The 19357-nt window shown below is 39.9% G+C and overlaps 1 protein-coding gene across 9 annotated transcripts in view; it reads left to right on the top strand.

Moving 5' to 3' along the window:
* The window catches only part of FHIT (fragile histidine triad diadenosine triphosphatase), a 1667781-nt gene that overhangs the window by 732136 nt on the left and 916288 nt on the right, over nt 1-19357 (top strand). The window contains exon 1 of one of the 9 annotated variants that reach the window (XM_055135672.1): nt 11290-11347. The exons of 7 other annotated variants lie outside the window; for them this stretch is intronic. The gene's annotated coding sequence lies outside the window, so the exon portion shown is untranslated. Of the gene's footprint in view, nt 1-11289; nt 11348-11559; nt 11669-19357 lie in introns of those variants that run through there. One more of the 9 variants, XM_004616470.2, reaches the window with a different exon arrangement.

Here is a 19357-nt window from a genome sequence, read left to right as displayed (position 1 = left end):
AAAGGAAAAAGTATAGGCATATGGGATTGGAGCATTCTGTGGCTGAGAGCCATTCTGCTAGCTGGCTCACAGTGATGGATGAAGGACTGGGGAATGGAGAAACAGGGATGGGTCCCTGGCTGGTTGATTGTCAGTTTATTTCTCTCTCCTCCCCAGCGTATTCCGATGATCTCTCCCCTTCCAGCACAATTGTCATTGTAGTTTTGGTTGTAGTCTCAGTCATCATAGTTCCCTCATCCTCCTACTCGTAGTCCTTATTGCGGCCCTCTTAGTTCTCATCCTAGTCCCCTCTTACCCCTTACAACATTTCGTATAGAAATCATGAAGGGTGGAATGCATATAGGTGGGGTTGTACATTGTCCTAACAACAAAAAGATTAAAGCCACTCCTTCAGGGGAAATTCTTGGAGATTTAGACAATCATAGTAAACTTACTTCTTATAGTATTTCTTCTAGTCATTTTGTATGAACACAGTAAGAGATATACTAAAAGGTTGGCTCTTCCTGGGGACACCTTGGTATATATCCCTGACCACAGTCCTCAGGCAAATTTACTCTTTGCTAAACCCAGTAGGGTCCTTATTCAGTTACTTATTTTTGAATCATGACAGAGTTTTTTTCCATGACCATGCTCTTAATTTATTATACTTATGGTGCTTAACTTGTCCCCTTTTGATGCCAAGGTAGCTTACAGCTTGCCCTGGGTCCATCCAGTCTCTTTGTCAGGACCCACCTTTTGGGCATGTTAAGAAGTAAGGGCAACTGAGATTTAAGTCAGGTAAATATGATAGATGCTCAGAAGTAATTATTATTTGGAGTCAGCTAACTCCCATGTTACAAAAGCATAGCATCAACTATCTTCCTGTGTCTATACAAAAAGGACATTGCTAAACCATGCAGACGACATAAAGGACAGAGAAAAGCATTATAGAATTACTAGTGCTTGATGAAATTGGGTGTGCCTCGGGGGCACTGTTGTGGGAGTGAGTCAATAAGCCTAAACTCCCTGAGGGAAGACCAAGGACAACCCAATGTTATCCAACAGTGAAAGTTCATTTGGTTTTTGGTTCACGCTATTAGGGTATATCAATTATTATTTTCTTAGATAATATTAAGTGTCTTCCAAATGAGCTCTCTACTTTCTGTTTGCTTTAACAAGTGCATTGTCTTTATCGTGTGTATTCATTATAATTATTTTTAGTTTTCCTATTACTCTAGCAATTTGTTTTATAGTGCTAACATTTTCTATTTCTGTTTCTTCTAATTTTTTAAACTAATTCCTCAGAGGTATATACTATTCGGCAGAGTGTTTCCTTGGTTCAGGGATACCTTTTTAAATTTGAAATTTCATTTGATATTTTTGTTCTTTAACATTAAAAATATTTGTGGGAATTGTTTCTGTTACTTGGACTGTATTTTCTTCAAAATTAGTTCTCTGCATAATATTCCTTTGCATTTTGCTAGTCTCCTCCTCAGATTTTCAACTACTCACTTCAGGCAGTGTGTCTGCATTGGGTTCTTGCTTTCTCTTTCATCTCATTTACTGTGAAGATGAGTGTTTCTGTTTTTCTCAAACTGGTCTTCTGTGATAACTTTAACAAGTTGTGGGAACTAATTTGTCTTTCCCATTTGAGCCTAGTTTGAGTACTAGATGCTGCTTTTCTAACCATAGATTTTCAAAGTGTGGTCCTCAGACCAGAAGTACTGGTTCATGAAAGAATTTCTTGAACCCCATATCAGCCTTAGAAGAGAAATTAGGATGACACCCAGAAATCCATGCTTTCATAAAAAAAAAAAAAAGACTTGAAATTTAGAAACTCATTGTAGTAGACACTGGAGATGTGGAAATGAAAAGTAGGAAGATATATACAGTCTATTAAGCTCCATCTAAATGTCTTGTCCTTGAACTTATATCTCATTCAGGAGTACCCACTTCTCTGATCTTTAACACATCCCTCATGTGACATGTTACTCTAGAAATCAGTGAGCTCCCATGACTCTTTTTGTCTCTCTTGACAAGGCTTTCATGAACTATTGCATACATATATGTTGTCCCAGCATACTGATGGAATTCTGAGGGAGTTTGAAGGGAGAATTCTGCCCGTACACTGCTCAAAGGGTATCTACATAAATCCAAAAGAGGCGTGGCACTTTCTAATTGATCTTCTCAGAATAAATCTTGTCATATATGGAATATCAACAGAATGCATGGGCAGGTCTGATAAATCTTGGCTCTTTGATAGTAAAGGTATATTCCTTGAATTTCTTGTTCAAGTTTTTTTCCCTTCAGCTCAAAGATTTACAAATTTTAGGGAATTTTGGGGGAGTTCTCAGCATCCAGTCAATTTATCTTTCTTCTTGGTAGTGTTTCAGGGTATAGTCAGAGCACATGAAACTGACTCTACAGGAATTTTCTTTTCTCCATAGTTTTTAGCTTCTATTTAAAAATGTGTCTACTTTAAGCTCATAAGCTCATATCCCTTTTCTGGTTTTATAATTACTGGTAAAAACTTTTTAATGTTTTATCCTTTTTAAGTATTTTAGTTTATCTTTGGGGAAGTGTCATTCTATGCTCCTTTCTTTATTAGTAATAAACAAGAAATGCATTTTTTGAACCAAAACAATAAAAACTGTTTTCTGCTTAGATTTTTAAAAGGCATGTTTCCTTCACTGTAAGCAGTTTGTAATTTGAAAAGCAGGGTGAAAGAACAATGTCTGAAAAGGGGCTAGGTAATACAAGGGATCAAAAGAAAAAAAAAATCCCGGAGAAGAGATGGCAACTGGTGTTTTCAGCAGGATTTACTTGTGAATTTTGGGAAGGTTCTAGCCATGAGCTGCTTGAATTTTAATTCCCTACGGGTATATAAATTGAATGGCAGCTCACCAGTGTAGCTACAAAAGTCCTTCCAGTAGTGATTCTCATAAAGAAGCAAATGCCCCTTTCTTCCACGTAGGAGCCATTTTCATGTTCTTAATTCTTTAAAAATATGCTTTTGCTGTTATATCTGGGATGTGATCCCTCTTACATCTAGGGAGTGAAGAACATATTCCTCCATACTGCCTGGGGCAGTGCTCCTAAGCACTAAAGTCATCCAAGATGACAGCAGTGCTGAGCTTGAGAAATCCTGCCCTAGAGGAAGGGAAGTTTGGACAGGCAAGAGCAACCGTGTTTATGGTACTTTTCAGAATAGGGTTCATCATACTTCACATTAATTCAGAAACGATGTACATTACTGGTTTCATTCAGACTTTCAATATTGCATCCCTTTAAAAACAAGCAAACCTCTTTTAATTGGAGAAATAAACATTTTGCTTCCTTGTACATTTTGATATTGTCTTATCCTTGAACCAATATCCAAAGGTCTATTTTAATTCACTGAAAGCCACGTTAATGCTCCCCTTAATAGTTACGTTTGCTTGTAAATCTGTTGAGGTTTCTGAAATGAGATTACTTTATAATGGGACACTAGGGGCTATAGAAAACACTGACTTGATAATAAGTATAGACTTCAGCTCCAAGCTCAAAGGATTCATCCATGCGCTTCACATCCTTTATTTAAACCTAACAGGTCAAGGCTATTTTTTGTCTTCTTAATCAAATTGGTATTTGCAGGAGAGCCCATTGTGCATCACTGGGTATGTGACCATGTGACTATAGACAAGTGACTTAAACTCTCTAGCAGTGTCATAAACATTTTAAACGGGCGTGGAAAAATAGATGAACTCATTCAGATGTTCTATGAAATTAGACAATGTATTTTTGCAGACTTGAAGGCTCTTAGCAAGAATGTCTACTGCTTTCAGTCTAAGTTTTCTGTTGGCATCCTGCACAAACACTGTATCACTGTTATCCCATTGTTCATGGATTTACTCAAGCGGGCACTGGTAATGTCTCTATTACACTCAGCCCTGAGATTTTAGCAGTCTCTCCTCACTCATCTTTCCCAATGATTGGAGGCTCTTACAGGATCAGGGGAATGAGACCTATTGTTACTGTTTTTGGCATATTTAATATGCCACAGGTAGCTTGCCAGGCTCTGCTGTGTGGGCGGGATACTCTCGTAGCTTGCTGGGCTCTCCGAGAGGTATGTATATATCATCCTGCACAATATTTTTTTTTGCCAGTATGCCCACAGCATGCTATAATGCAACATTGCACATTAATACATTTAAACAGATTTTAAATGAACTTTCTCTAAACAGATAGGAAAAAAAAATAGTACATTCCAGGGAAATCCCTTAGCAGAGAAGCACATCTGTCGGTGATTTGGCAGGGCCAGAACAGTTTTCATCAGACCACATCAGCAGTTTTTCTCAAAATGTGAACAGTATGTTTGCTGAAGGCAAACACAATCAGGTCTGAACTTCACAAACTTCTCTCAGTTATGAGAGAATGTCACTGTCAAAACTCTAATGCCTCAAATTATCCCAAACAAAATTTAAAAAAAAACACATTCTAAAGTGGTATTTGAATAGTCATTTAATACTATAGAAGAGTGCTTATGTTATCTGTAAGCAAAGAAGAATCTGACAGTGTATCTCAATACAAAGACGTTTATCTTTATTACTTCCTTGCAGTGTGGTATATCATTATATAAACTTGATTTTACTTCTAGTTAAACATTTAAAATTCAGTTGCTTTTCTTTGCTCTTGTGACAAGATGGAAGATTAAATGAGTTGGTTGCCCAGAGGAATTATCTATGCTTAAGGACAACACAAATTAATTTCAGTTGGTAAAATATATTTTAATATATTACTGCCCTATTGATTTTGGTAAAATTAATATTCCCTGTGAATGAATATTTTACTGAAAATGTAGTAAGTTTATTAATAAGTGTAAGAGAGGAGAAAACCCAACTTGAAAACTTATCAACATTTTACTTGGTTTATCTTTAATACCAATAATTATTTCTGGAATTCCTAAGCAAAGAATACATTTACTTACTTGTTTTTCATTAATGTAAAATTTCCTCTCTCCAATTATTTTTTTAAACACGTCATCTGAGTATTTCCAAATACTAAATTCCTGTATGTTCCATAATCTTAAGACTGGAATTAAAATCGCTATGTAACCTGGATGTTAGGTTTTGGGACCTGTTATAGGAATGAATCAAACACGAACTGAGCAAAGAGCAATTCAGACTATTTCTGGAGATCACTGTATCACTGTCATCCCATTGTTCGTCGATTTACTTGAGCGGGCACCAGTAATGTCTCTATTCCTCCCAGCCCCGAGGTTTTACAAGCCTCTCTGTACTTGTCTTTCACAACAATTGGAGGCCCTTTCAGGGTCAGGAGAATGAGACCTACCATTACTGTTTTTGACATATCGAATATGCCATGGGTAGCTTGCCAGGCTCTTGGAGAGGGACTGAGGAATAGAACCCAGGTCAGCCACGTGCAAGGCAAATGCCCTACCCACTATGCTATTGCTCCAGTCCATAAAGGAGATTAAAGATAAAATGGAGGAAAAAAGTTTTGCTAAGTCTTTGAAGAGTACATTTCTTGAATTTTTTTGCAAAATTTGAATGCTTAAGTCTAGACTATATTACAAAGGCAATATATTTTGGTGATGATATTTTTGGTGAGCCTCCATTATTTACCTCTCTTGACTTTAGTGAGGTTTTTCCAGTAAAATGTAAAGAGAACAAGATAACACAGTGTCACTTGCTTTGTCCTCTGATACCTTTTAGGGGGCTTGCCATTGTCGACTGATTTTCTGACACCAACCACTTGTGACTTTTCAACTAACCACTGATGACTTCTGTTGGAATTTTTTCTTTCTTTTCTTAACTTCCAGGTCTTTAGTTGTGTGTGGGGGGGAGGAGGGAGAGGGACAGAGTGGGGGAGGAGGCATAATAAGGGGAGAGGTGAGGGACAAGGGATTAGATTACACCCAGCAGTGCTCAGGACTTATTCCTGGCTCTATGCTCAGGAGATCATTATCTGTTGCCTGTGTGTGAGACAAGCACCTTAAATCCTATGCTGTCTCTCTGGCTCTAGTTTCCAGATCTTTGATGCTCTGTTTCAACTCACAATTTGATATAGTTAGGCACATCTATAAAAATCTCTTCTTGGTGAGGCCATGTTCTTGATTTTCCATACCTGTCCTTACAATAGGCCCACCATGCTAAAAACAGTGGAGGCCCTGGGACTATACCTTATTGTATCGGGGGTGCCTGTGACAATGGATTGAAAGAGGATGCGAGGCAGAGAGTGACGAATATTGACGGAAGGGTCTAACTACATGAAAGAGCTAATTCGTCTTCAGAAAGATAGATGGAGGAAGCAGGGAAGAGCGAAGCTGGTACAGGATGGAGAAGATAAAGGCGGGGACAGCCTAAAAGAGCACTTAGGCAGACTACAGACACCAGGGAGAAGTGGGTGTGAAAATACTGAAAAACACTTGAACAGGAGCAAGCAAAGGCTATTGATCAAATGCAAGGGAGTCAGTCATCACCACTTGGATTTGGCAGACTCAGAAGTAAATGAAAGTGGCAGCTTTATAGAGAAGAAAAAGTGAATGCTTCAGCTATGTTCTGATTAGAAGTTGTGGTCATGTGGAATTTGGAGCAAGGCTAACTAGATGCAGGACATCCTATATAGTTGGTTGGAAGAGCTTATTTTAGCTTTCTCCAATTGGTCCTAAATTTGAAGCCGACACAAAAACTGGGGAAGCTGTCCAGTTATTGTTTGTATAGATAGTTTGGAATCAATTCCTAGAGACACCTCTGCAGATGATGGTCAGAGTTCTATTTCTATATATACTCTGGTTATTGTCCCTTGCATATTCAGTCTCTCTTGACTAGAGTTGCAGAGGTCATTTTCACCGTGTGTATGCACCATAAATTGCAGGACATACTTTGACTTCGGTTCTACCCAGATCTGAGTGATAATGGAATTTTGCACTATTCCAGGTGGCATTATGCCAGTACCCTGTGTTCCACAGATTTTCACATGTGCCCTGAAGTAACTGAAAGCTCTGTTTTTTATACAGAACTGGGAAACAATATCTTATAGATGTTAACTTTTATGGAAACCTTAAAAGTAACATTCAAAATGCTTTTTCTTTTTTTGTTTACTCAAATAACAACTCGGCTATGGCTTACAGAGACATATAATTACTTTCCTGTACCAAGAGCAGTGGATAGAGAGTTGAGAAAAGTCATAGCTATAACTTTATATTACTTGAGGGAGAATAGTTGGCCTTAGAAATATTAATGCATCCTCTGATCTCATATTATAGGCATTAGTTTTATTTGTGAAGTAGAATTTGATTGACTTTCTGGCCTATCCAAGAATATGACATTAGGGAGAAGTGTTTTGCACGCTGGCTAGGTCTGAGTTCTTAATTCTAGATATGTCAGTTCCAAGAAAGGTCAGCTTTTTCCTATAAGAAATGGATCTCTGCTTTGTTCATCAGAGAGGGCAATAGGCTGGAGTAACAAAGTCAAACGAGGTATCAGACTGTTAGAGGTGGCTGCCATTTCCTGTTAAGCAGAGCTATATCGTACTCCGAGAGAAAAAAATTTAAATTACTGAGCTATTTATTATTTTCACTGAGCAGAAAAAATTGAAAGCTGCCAATGTAGAAAACTAAAATAGCTAACTAGGGGGCGGGAGGTGAAATCCTGGCTGTGAATGTTTCTCAAGTGCTAATTTTAGGTCTGATATTATGGTTGAAATTTCCAAAGCCTTTCCTCAGTATAATGTGTATATATATAAATAATGTTCCTGGGAAAATTATTAAAGATAAGTATCAAAATTTAGAGAGATACTACAGCAGGTATGGCCCTTGCCTTGCATACTGCTGACCCAGGTTTGATCCTTGGCACTCTGTATGCTCCCCTGAGCCCTACCAGGAGTGATACCTGAGCACAGAGCCAGGAGTAAGTTCTGAGCACCACTGGATGTGACCCCAAAACAGACAAACAAACAAACAAAACAAATAAAGATAAGTGTAAAATTAGCTGGGTTATTGGCGTTAACATATGTTAGTGCAATATAATCTTAGTCCTATCAGGGCAGAGTTGAACTTCAGGCAAATACATCAACTCTGCTCTGAATCCTGCCACTGCTGGAAGTTGGAAGAGGGCAAGACCATTTCTTAGGGAATCTTCACAGCCTCCAACATATGACACTCTTCCTACCTTTTTTAATCCCTTCCTCTTTGTCTTTTCTTCTTTCCTTTCTCATTTAAGATATCAATAATTTTTACACAGTGGGTGTTTTAGGGATATACTATCACAGCATGTAAAAATATGTTACCATACCATAGTCATCACCAAAATACCATTAATTTTTTTACCTCAGTGATTAGACCTCACATGTGCCCCCCCAGCCCCACCCCCAACACCACTGCCACTGCTGGGATCAGATGTTTCCTTTCACCTCCTTCTCTGGTAACAACTGTGTGAGTTGTTGAACTCACATGTTAGTTTTTATTGGTTTTTCTTTTTCTTGTGCTTTATTTTACTTTTATCACATGTGCATGAGATGATCTTATCTGTCTTTCTCCTCTGACTTATTTCACTTAACATGGTCTCCTCCAGTTCCATTTATATTGTTAGGAAGGCAAGATTTCATTTTTTCTTAGGATAAGAGTATAATTATATATATGCATATTATACACATACATTCAAATAAATATATATATGTCTATTTGTCATTGGGCACTTTAATTGTTTCTACATCTTACCTGTAATAAATTACTGTGCAAGGAACATAGGTTACGCACATATCTTTTAAAACTAGCATTATGTTCTTAGCATAGATACCTAGGAGTGTAATTGTTGGGTCCTACAGCAGATTCATTTTAAATATTTTGAGAGTTCTCCACATTGATTTCCATAGAGGTCGGACTAATATACACTCTCATCAAAGTGTATGAGGCTTCCTATTCTCCCCTACCCCTGCCAATACTTGTATCTGGCCTTTGGGATACTGATATTCTTTTCTATTTATGAATCACTGTAAGATACACAGCTACAAAATTGTTCATGATTGGGTTAAGTCATACAATTTTCCAACACCCATTTCCTCACCAGTTTACATTTGTAATTATCTACATCACAAATAATTCTCACAGGTAGGAGATTACACCTCATTGTAGTTTTGATTTACCCTTTCATGACAATAAGTGACAACAAACACTTTCTCCATGGTCTGTTTTCTTTGGTGAAGTGTCTATTTAACTATTGCTCCCAACTGTTGATAGAATTGCTTATTTTCTTATTGCTGAGGTTTAGTTCTTAATGTATCTTGGATATTAACTCTTTATCAGATTATTGGGTGCAAATACTTCCATTCAGTTTCATGTCATTTTTAAATCATTTAAAACGTTTTAATTGTTTTTATATTAAACTTTATTAGTAATATTTTATTAAGGAGGTTTGGATATCACAACCAGTGATTCTCAGGACTATTCCTGGCTTTGTGCTCAAGGATCACTTCTGGCAGTGCTTTGGGTACCATATTCAAAACCAGTGATGAAACCAGGTTGTTTCATTCAAAACAAACATTTTACATCTTTTATTATAATCTCTGACCCCTTACAATATTTTATTTAAGATACCAGTGTTTAAAATAGTATTAAAATTATTGTTTCATGCTTTCAGTGCTGTTACATCAATCCATAGTCCCTTCCCCTTTTAATAATAGTTTGTTTCACCATTCAAATGATTTTACTTTGCTATAGTCCCATTTATTTATTTTTCTTTTATTTTCTTTGTCCTTGAAATCTAATTCTCAAATACATATCTAGAATAGAGTCATTTTGTATGTTAGTTCAGCCATTGTAATATTTTTCTCTGTTATTTTAGTCTAGAGTTTTCCTAGACGTTCCTTTGTATGTTCCCTATTTTTGTTGAAGTTCTGCTCTGTTCCCTTCATTTCACTGAGCATCACTGGACTTTTTTTTTTTTGTTTCTTGAAGTCTTTTTCAGGTAGTTTAGATGGAGTTCTCTCTTATTAGTAGTCTTCCCAGGTAGCTTTGTTGAACTCTTGGTTTGCATGAGCTCATCTTTCTCCCCAAAGTTCTTGCTCTCCCTGGGACTTGCATGAGAACTGGAAGCCTGCATTGAAATAAGCCTGGGCAACCGCTGGCTTTTCATGGTTGTGAGTGTCTTTGGCTCCAAGCAGAATGGGTTTCGTGTTGACCAATGGATTCACAGTTGTGGCTGCCTGTGTTGTGGAACCAGAGGGCACGAGGGAATTCACAATCATGAGTCCCTGGCATAGGCTCTGGAACCAAGGGCAAGAAGGCCTGGGTGCGACCAGTGTCTTTACAGTTGCTTGCTCCTGGCCTGAGATATCACTTGGGATTCAGAGAGGCCTAGCAGTGACTGGGGAATTCAGAGTAGCATATGCCTGTTTGCAGCTGTGGTACTGAGATTCAGCAGGCCTGGATAACCACCAGGAATTTACAGACGTGAATGATTGGCACTGGCTGTATTGTCAAAGTCACACAGGCCTTTGGCAGTGAGAAGGAACCTCACTGTCATGAGTGCTGGCTGCTCCTGGAGTGCCTCAGTTATGCTCACCCATGTGGTTGCTGGGGCTCCCCTGCTGATGTGGGTCTGAGAGCAGGCTGAGACCTCAGCCCTAGCTGGCCGTGCATCACATACTCGGGACTGGCAGGAAATAAAGCCTATCCAGCAGTGTAGTAATCACGGAATGCAGTAGGCCTCACAACCACCAGGGATAACAGACGCATGCGCTCTGGGTCCCTGTGTGCCAAATCCCGCAGTTCTGAGCAGTATGTGGGTGTGTTACCCTCAGAGATGCCCAACAGGTTTGTGCTGATTTTAGCGCAGATACTGGGGCCTTCTAGGGTGGGAGCAAGGGGGACATTCCTGGAGTCTGCTGCACTCACTGAGATCTAGTGGCAGAGGCTGGGACTGTAAACAGGAAATGGAGGCATGCTTTGCGTGCTGGAGGTCTAGGTTCAACCCTGGCTACTTCCTATAGCTCCCTAGCACCTTCAGGGGCAATTCCTGAGCACCAAGCCAAGAGTCCCTGGTTACCTCCAAGTTTGCTATTGTGCTCTCTCCTAAAAAAAAGGCCGGGGTTGGGGGGTGTGGAGGGGCAAGAAAACCAACAACAAAAGGAAGGAACTGAGGCTGTAGCACCAACTATCCACTGAGCATACAGTCCTGACAAAAATCTCAGCCTGGCCGGCCCAGGGCATTTAGCGGCCGATTCAGGCAATGAGGCCCTTTTGCAGCCTCTGTGCTTGTGGTGCACAGGGCACTTCCTGTCTACAGAGACTGGGTGAGGGCAAATCTGACAGGGGAGGAGAGTTAGAAGCAAACCGGCACCGCCGCCTCTCCAGTCCCAGCTCGCTCAGGTATTCGCAGGGAGGGGTGGAGCTTTTCCGAGGAATTTGCCCTGGGGTCTGTTGCTATGGTGACCGGGAACTTAAAAAGACCTTGCTCGGCCAGCTCCGGACTCAGTTGGAGAGATCCCAGGGACCTGCTTGCCCCGACTCCCAACCCTGGTTCATGCCCTATAGTTTCTTGTTCCCAGTCCTGCGCTGAAAAGTGCAGAGTCGTGGGTTTACGGTACCTGGTGTTCGGCGCACTCCTCCCTCCCCTCCAGTTCCCCTGGGCAAGGCTCTGCCCCTTAGAAACCTGCTGGCTGCTTGTTGCCTGAAGGGGTTTCCTTCTGGGTGAGTGCCTCCCCCGGCAGTTCCCCTGGGGCGTGTTCTTCTGACCTCTGCTGCGGAGCATTTGTTTGCTTGGGTTCCCAGTTGGTCTTTGCGTGGAATGATCCAGGTTTTCTGCAGATTTACTGGGATTGCAGGAGGCAAACACAGGTTTTCTCTGCACCCCTTCTTGACCCCGCCCCCTCTCGCTGTTCTCTAAAAATTATTAGGATTTACAGCTGTCAATCTGCCGTAATCGCCTATCCCCCCCACCCCCCCAAAAAAGTCTACCTTTGTAACACGCCGCCTGGCTTCTAGACGTGGCTGTGTACCTAATTTGGCCAGATGAGTCAGGAATGATTAAAACAAACAAACCGGAACCAGAATATATCCTTAAGATTGAAGGCTGCCGGGTTTCCGGTTTGCTGCCCAGACAGTAGTGGCTGGTGTGGTGGCTGGTGTGCCCTCAGTATTCACTATCTGAACAGTGAAAGTAGTCTTGGGTTTTCATGATTGCAAATGTTGACTTAAGTCACTGTTCTCAAAAGTGTTTGTGCATGCGCACCTGTGTGTCTGTATATATCTTATATGGATTTACAGGTCTAGAATTAATCAGTTACAGGGATACCCAGTTTCTTTTATTTCCAGCCTTTATTTCTTTGGGTTCTTGGGCCTCTTGGTGCTCAGGTCTTACTCCTGATTCGTTCATCGTCGCTTCCAGGGCTACTCAGAGGTTCACATGTGGTGTCATGGTGTCATGGACTGAACAGGTTTGGCACAGGTGCAGGTTCTTGTTCTCAAGCAGTCAAAATGGAAAGTAAGGGACAGAGAGACCAAATGGCACAATTCAGTAAAGGCTTTATATAGGGTAAGAGATAGAGCAGAAAGAGGAAAGAATGCAGGGAAATTTCCAGATTTATGGGGGTGAGGGGGACTCCTAAAGCAGAATTCCCAGAAAGGCTGAAGGCTTCACCTTTGATACCTTTTTAACAAAGATAGATGGGTGAGCATTCTTTTTACTAAGCTCCAAGAATGCAGGCCATTAAAATAGGGGAAGGATTGCTGAGATGTTTATCTTCTGGTGCTGGATCTGATGTAGGCAGGTAGATAGGGAAAGGCCCTGGGCAATGAAAATTTTGATTTAACAGTCTCTGGGAAGGAGAATCTTAAGACTTGCAGATTCAAGAAAACAAAAGACCCAGAGGAAACCGTCAGCAGACCATGAGGATAATGGGGAACCCAGGAAGTTCCCCAAAGAAGGCCATCACCACTCCCAACCTCCCTGGTAACCTTAGCAACAAACTTTTATCTAGAAAGAAACTCCACGTGGGGGCAGGTTGAAGAAACCCAATAAAAAACACCTTGAACAAAGGAAGGGCTTGCTTATGCTGCCTGAGCCCATGTGCTGCTTGTGCCCATGTGGCCGAGCTCTTGTGTCGCCCGCATCTCCCCTCTTGAGATGTGTACTTTCATGCTTTCATACTTTTGTGTCTAAAGCTCGGTTATGTGTAGGGGCTTCCTCCACCCTTGGAGAAGCCTGTGTTCTCTCTTGAATGCGTTACTCTTACTTCTCATTCTCTTTCTTATCCCTTCCTCCTATCCTCAAAAGCCCCTAAATAAAATCTGTTACTTCACTGCTTGTCTACTCCTGAAATTCTTTTTCGCGAGCAAAGACAAGAACCCAGTAACTCTGGGTCCCGGGTAGCAGAGGCGGTTGGGGAGAAAGTGACTGTCTTTCTCCTCCCTGCTTTACATAAGTCACCCGTGGGGCCCACCGACATCAGATCCAGAGGGATTTGGTCATCCAGGTTATCAGGCACCACCGAAACCTCTCCTCACGATCCATACTGGTAATTCTCTTGTGTCCCCAACTCCTTCTGCCTGTTCCCCTTTCGTCCCTATCACCTTGCCCTCTGTACTGTGTCAATAGCCTATTTCAGAAATAGATTATTAGGGCATAAGACTGTGGAAGGATGAGGGAGGGGCTTGTTCTGGGCCAGAGTCAGCTCAGAAGGGCCATGCTGGACTCTGAGAAGGGAGATGGGATATACCCCAAGGGCCAGGGAGGTGCTTTGCAAAAGAGAGGCAGGGAAGTTATCCAAATGTCTGCTTAGATAACCATGCCGAATTTGTAGGTTGCATAATGTTTTCCCTTTAGGTAATTTTTACAAAGAGTGTGCAGGTTAGGATCTTTGCGACGGGACAACTGATTTCTAATGAAGAAACTATACATATTTTTTGCTGTTGTTGCATCTCCTTCAGCATCTCATCAAATTATTGTATATAAAATAAGTGGTATATTTGTACAGTGGACTTCATGTATGAATAGTAATTATATATGTATATCCTCCTAAGTTTGATGTTAAATATGAAGTTTAAAATATTATAGTCTAACGATATGCTGGAGTGATAGCACAGAGGGTAGAACATTTGCCTTACATGTGGCCAACCCGGGTTCGGTTCTTCCGTCCCTCTCAGAGAGCCCGGCAAGCTACTGCGAGTATCCCGCCGGCACAGAGCCTGGCAAGTTTCTCGTGGCATACTCGATATGCCAGAAACTGTAACAAGTCTCACAATGGAGACGTTACTGGTGCCCGCTCGAGCTAATCGACGAGTAACAGGATGACAGGGATACAGTGAATTTGAAGATAGTTAAGACAAATCACTTTAACAGCCTTTTACCAAAAGGACAGGTTTGGAATTTGAATTTCCTTATCACCTCTTACCTTCTACAGAAGAACATATTGAAAGTTGTTTGATTGGCACATAGACCATTGTGACTATAGTCATTCAATTTGACTTCTAAATCATATCAATGTGGTAGCAATAAGTGTTCCTGTTCTTCAACCTCCCAAACTTGTTCTTTTGTCAAAACCATATAATTTGTGGGACTTTTGGAAATGTCAGCTGTTAGGTAGAGCCAAGCAATTCTCCAAACAGCACAAGTTAGAGTGTTCAAATGCAATCATTTCTTTATGGAAAACACCCTCTTCGGCAGTATATTTGAATGAACAAACTAAAGAATGAATCCCAGAAGACTTATTTCATTTTCCTGTTCTCCATTTTCATCTTGTTTTCTAGCATAACATATTGAAGAGCTACTGACTCCCGTTCTCTACGGTGTGGGGAGGGCAAACAGAATGCCTGGATTTGAAATTGTTTTCCTTTAAGGATTGAACATCACGTGTTGGTTATTATGTGTGAGCAAGTGTTTGTATCAAGTGGAGTTTTACAGCTCAGTGGCTGTTTTTCTTGTTGCTATTCTTTGGGGAATTTGCTTAGAATCAGTCCCTGCTTTAGGTCTCCTTGCTGTCAAAATAATATGAGCACAAGGGAAGGAAAATATGTCTTAGTTTCACAAGCCCATCATCTTTTTCTATGATTATTCTAATTAGGTTCTAAAAGTTTTAAGTGCAGAGAAGACTAGACTCAAAACCAAAGACAGAGGCTGCAGTTTAATGGGTGAGAAAAACAGAAGGAGCAAATCTAGTTTGTAAAATGTCTATTCAATTTTTCAAAGTTGAGAATATGTGACATTCGTGATTGAAAATATCTATCAGTGTGTATGTGTTACTATGCTCTCATGGTATTGGAGGGCTTAAACTTCCAGAAAAAAAGTATAGAATTTTTTTTTTTTATGTTATCAAGACTGCACATATTCTAACTTTGGTTCACGATATTTCTAGTAGCTATTGTTCTATTATTGAGTTTCATTGAATTTAGTTAAAAAAATTGCTATGATTAAACAATAATACCTTTCTGCATCTGTTTAATCCTTTTTTTTTATGGCTGATTCTTGCTAAAAGCTATGTTAGATTGCCTCCTCCTTGAAGTCTTCCCTGATTTACTCACTAATTGTTTAGGATTCTTTTATCTGTGAGCTTTCCCTATCTAATTCTCTAAATTGTCTGTTAGTTTGACTGTATCTGCCTTCTGGCTTTTTCTAACTCTAGGCAGGGATTTTGCTGTACTGTCTTGGGGAGCTATAGTGTTGGCTCAATGCCTGGTATGTAGTGAATGCTCAGTCAGTATATGTTGATACTATGCATTAATCTTTTGAAATAAAATTATTAGGTATGTTCATATAAGTTGCAAAATAAATATTTGTTGATTGAATTTCCAGTGCTTAAGTAATTTCTGTTGCAAAGCAGGCATCTCTGAAAGGCTCATTAATGGTTTTGGATGTTATTTATAACATTAAAGCAGTTTTCTGAAAGTGCATATATATTATACCCTGTTTCCTTCTAAGTGCATGGCTAAGGCAAATGAACAATAAAATGATGATATCTTGAAAATTACTGGAAGGAACAGCACCCTGTTATTCCTTGAAGGTGGAATGTAGAGGAAAAGGGTACACCTTCTGAGTTTTTGTTATGAAAATCAATGACAACATCTGTAGAATAAATTTTAATTTACCGTTGAATGCAAGAAGCAAGGTTGAGCCTGTGGGTTGATATTGCTTGAGCAAAGTCATCCAACAGTTTTTGTTTCTTCTGATAGAGTTGAAAAATGAAAATTTGTTCCAGAATGATTGATACTTTTTTTTTATTTCCAAGAGATGGGAAAACAGTCCACGAGGCTAGATCACATGCTGTGCATGGAGGAGGCTTTGGTTCAGTCCGTGACACGGCCTGGCCCCTGACCACAGAGTTACGAATAGACCCCAGCACTATTTGATGTGACCCCCAAAGCAAAACCCAAAGAAAGTTATTCCTAAAAAGTTTTGAGTTGTCGTATTTTAAATGATTTACTGATGAGAAGAAGTATTTTGTTTGTATTTTTGGGTCACACCTGCTCGTGTTATTTTTGGCTTTGTGCTCAGGAATGACCCTTGGCAGGGCATGGGGTACCATATGTGGTGTGTGGTTTGAACTAGGATTCATGCATGGAAAGCAGACACTTTACCCACTGTACTCTCTGGCCCCATAAGTATTTTCATTGTTTCCATTTTTTTTTAAATTTCGGACTGGAGCAATAGCACAGTGGGTAGGGCATTTGCCTTGCACCTGGCCGACCCTCCACGTCCCTCCCTCAGAGGGACAGGTTCGATTCCTCCGTCCCTTTCAGAGAGCCTAGCAAGCTATCAGAGTATCTCGTTCACATGGCGGGGCCTGACAAGCTACCCGTGGCGTTTTCAATATGCCAAAAACAGTAACAACAAGTCTCACAATGAGATGTTACTGGTGCCCGCTCGAGCAAGCTCGATGAACAACGACGACAGTGTTATGACAGTGCAGGGCTATTTCTAAATTTCAACTAATAACAACAGAAAGGTAAGAGAACTCCCATCCACAGCCTTGTAGATTTGTTGCTTTCTTTCTTTTTACATGTGGGAGAAGAGGGCAGTGTGCAGAACTTACCTGTGACTCTGTTCAGGAATCACTCCTGACAGTGATAAGGGCCCATATACAGTGCTGGGGATTGTACCAGGTCGACACATGCAAGGCAACTGCTTTACCCACTACGTATTATTTCTCCAACCCACGTGAAGCATATTTGGTGCATCATTCTTTACCTAGGACATTCAAGTTTATTATATGCTTATACAGAGTTGAGAAGGGTGGAGGATACTGATGCTTACTTTTCTAACTCATAAATAGATGATAAATTTGAAATCCAATGTGTTCATTCTCTAGGAGAAATATAGCTGCCAAGCTATACTCATGTTATTTGGTCAACACCTTGTCTAATAGGAAGTCTTAGTGGCAAATTTAATTACAATTAGAAATCTGCTCTATTGCTGAAAGTGCGAGGGAAAAATAAGCATTGTATGATGCTTTGAATACTTTGTGAGTCCATGATGAAACTCTATTCATGAAAGTTCATATTGATGCAACTCTTTAAATGACAAGTCTGGCAGTATCTCAAATAAAAATGTAGTGTAGTGTGTCCTTTGACCTTGCAGTTTTGCATTTAGAAATTGTATCCTAAAGAATACCCCCAATTTGTGGGCAAAGATATAGGAATAGGTATAGAATATCCCTTGTAGTATCATTTGTTTTAGCAGGGGATTGAAAGCAATTTTAATATCAAAAGTAAAATAGTCAAGAGATTTATGGTATAGTTATATTGTGTTAGCCTTAACTGTTTAAAAAAATCCTGTTAATGTATGTATAATATGGAAAGTGGTTTCCAAAATATAACTTAAAGGGAAAAATAAAACATATGTAGTAGTGTATAATGGACTTTCTCCCATTGTATTTACAGAAATAAATATGCTGATATATATGTGTTACTTTGCAATGTGTATTTCTGAAATTCTGGAAACAAGTGGTTATGCCTGGAGGACTAGGGTGGGAGGAAGAATCTTAATTTTATTACATAAAATGATTTGCATTTATTTGCATAAATTATCCTGTACTTATAAGTATTATACTTTCTTTTAAAAAGCTTAAGGCAATATTCATGTACTTTCATGTAAAATTTTGTTGAGTTTATAACTAGCATTATACTGTTTTCAATGGAGGCTGTATAAGATGATTTTTTTTTCATCAACAGTAAATAAGGGTACCTTCTTTACAGCATTCTTACCAACATATTTTTAAACTTTTGATACATGCCATTTTCACGGTATGAGATATTACCTCATTGTCAGTTTGATTTGCATTTCCCTGATAATAAATCACTATGAACACCTTATCTTATATCTATTGGCCATCACCATTCTTATGTTCTCTGTGGAATTCTCCTCTCACCATTTTTGGGATCAGTAGATATTCATTGTTTTTGAACTTTATAAGTGCTTTAGGTATTTTGGGTTATTAGCTCTTTATCTGATGTATCGTGGACATTGAGTAGGTTATCTTCTTATATTTGTCCAACTGTTTTTTGTCATGTAAAGAGGTTCTAATTTGATAAAGTCCCATTTCTTTATTTTTGGTTTTGTTGTCTTTGCCAGGGGAGTTGTCATTGGGATTATCTCTGAGGTCTTTGTCCTGGAAAGAATTCCCATGGGGAGGGAGGGAGGAAGAGAGGGACATAGAACATAGAGAGCAGAGAGAGAGAGAGAGAGAGAGAGAGAGAGAGAGAGAGAGAGAGAGAGAGAGCGCCTTCCATATGAGAGAGAGAGAGAGAGAGAGAGAGAGAGAGAGAGCGCCTTCCATATGACCCAGTGATTCACTTCTTGGCATTTACACCTCTGCCCAGAAAATGCATTTACCCCCAAACACAAAAAATGTTTCAAAGAAAGATGCATATCTGTGTTCGTTACAGAGCTTAGTACAAGTACCAGTATATGGAGACAGCCCAAATGTCTAATGACAGATGAATAGATAAAAAACACAAATGCTTAAAGACAGATGAATGGGTACACACACACACACACACACACACACACACACACACACACACACAACACACTCATGCATGCACACACATACAGTGTGATACTATGCAGCTGTTAAGAAAAGATGGGATTTTGTAGTTTAGTACCACATGGATGAAACTGGAGGGCATCATATTATGTGAAATAAATCAGAGGTTAGAGCACATGCTAAATGAGTGTCTATTCAGTGCTCAGGGATTCAGGGATCACTCTAGCATTTCTTGGCTGTGTGGATTGGTAGTTCAAATCTAGAACCCAAGGATGGGATGCTTCCCTCAGCCCTCCAGTACTGGAGACCACCAGAGTCGCCCTGGTGGTGTTTGGGGACCTCTAGCAGTACACATGATGGAGTTCATATGCTACTAGGTGTGGAACTGGGGTCAGGCTCT

The sequence above is a fragment of the Sorex araneus genome, chromosome 4 (assembly GCF_027595985.1).
Source record: "Sorex araneus isolate mSorAra2 chromosome 4, mSorAra2.pri, whole genome shotgun sequence".
NCBI classification, from domain to species: domain Eukaryota; kingdom Metazoa; phylum Chordata; class Mammalia; order Eulipotyphla; family Soricidae; genus Sorex; species Sorex araneus.
The sequence above is the reverse complement of the archived record's forward strand: the minus strand, read 5'-3'. Positions and strand labels throughout refer to the sequence as shown.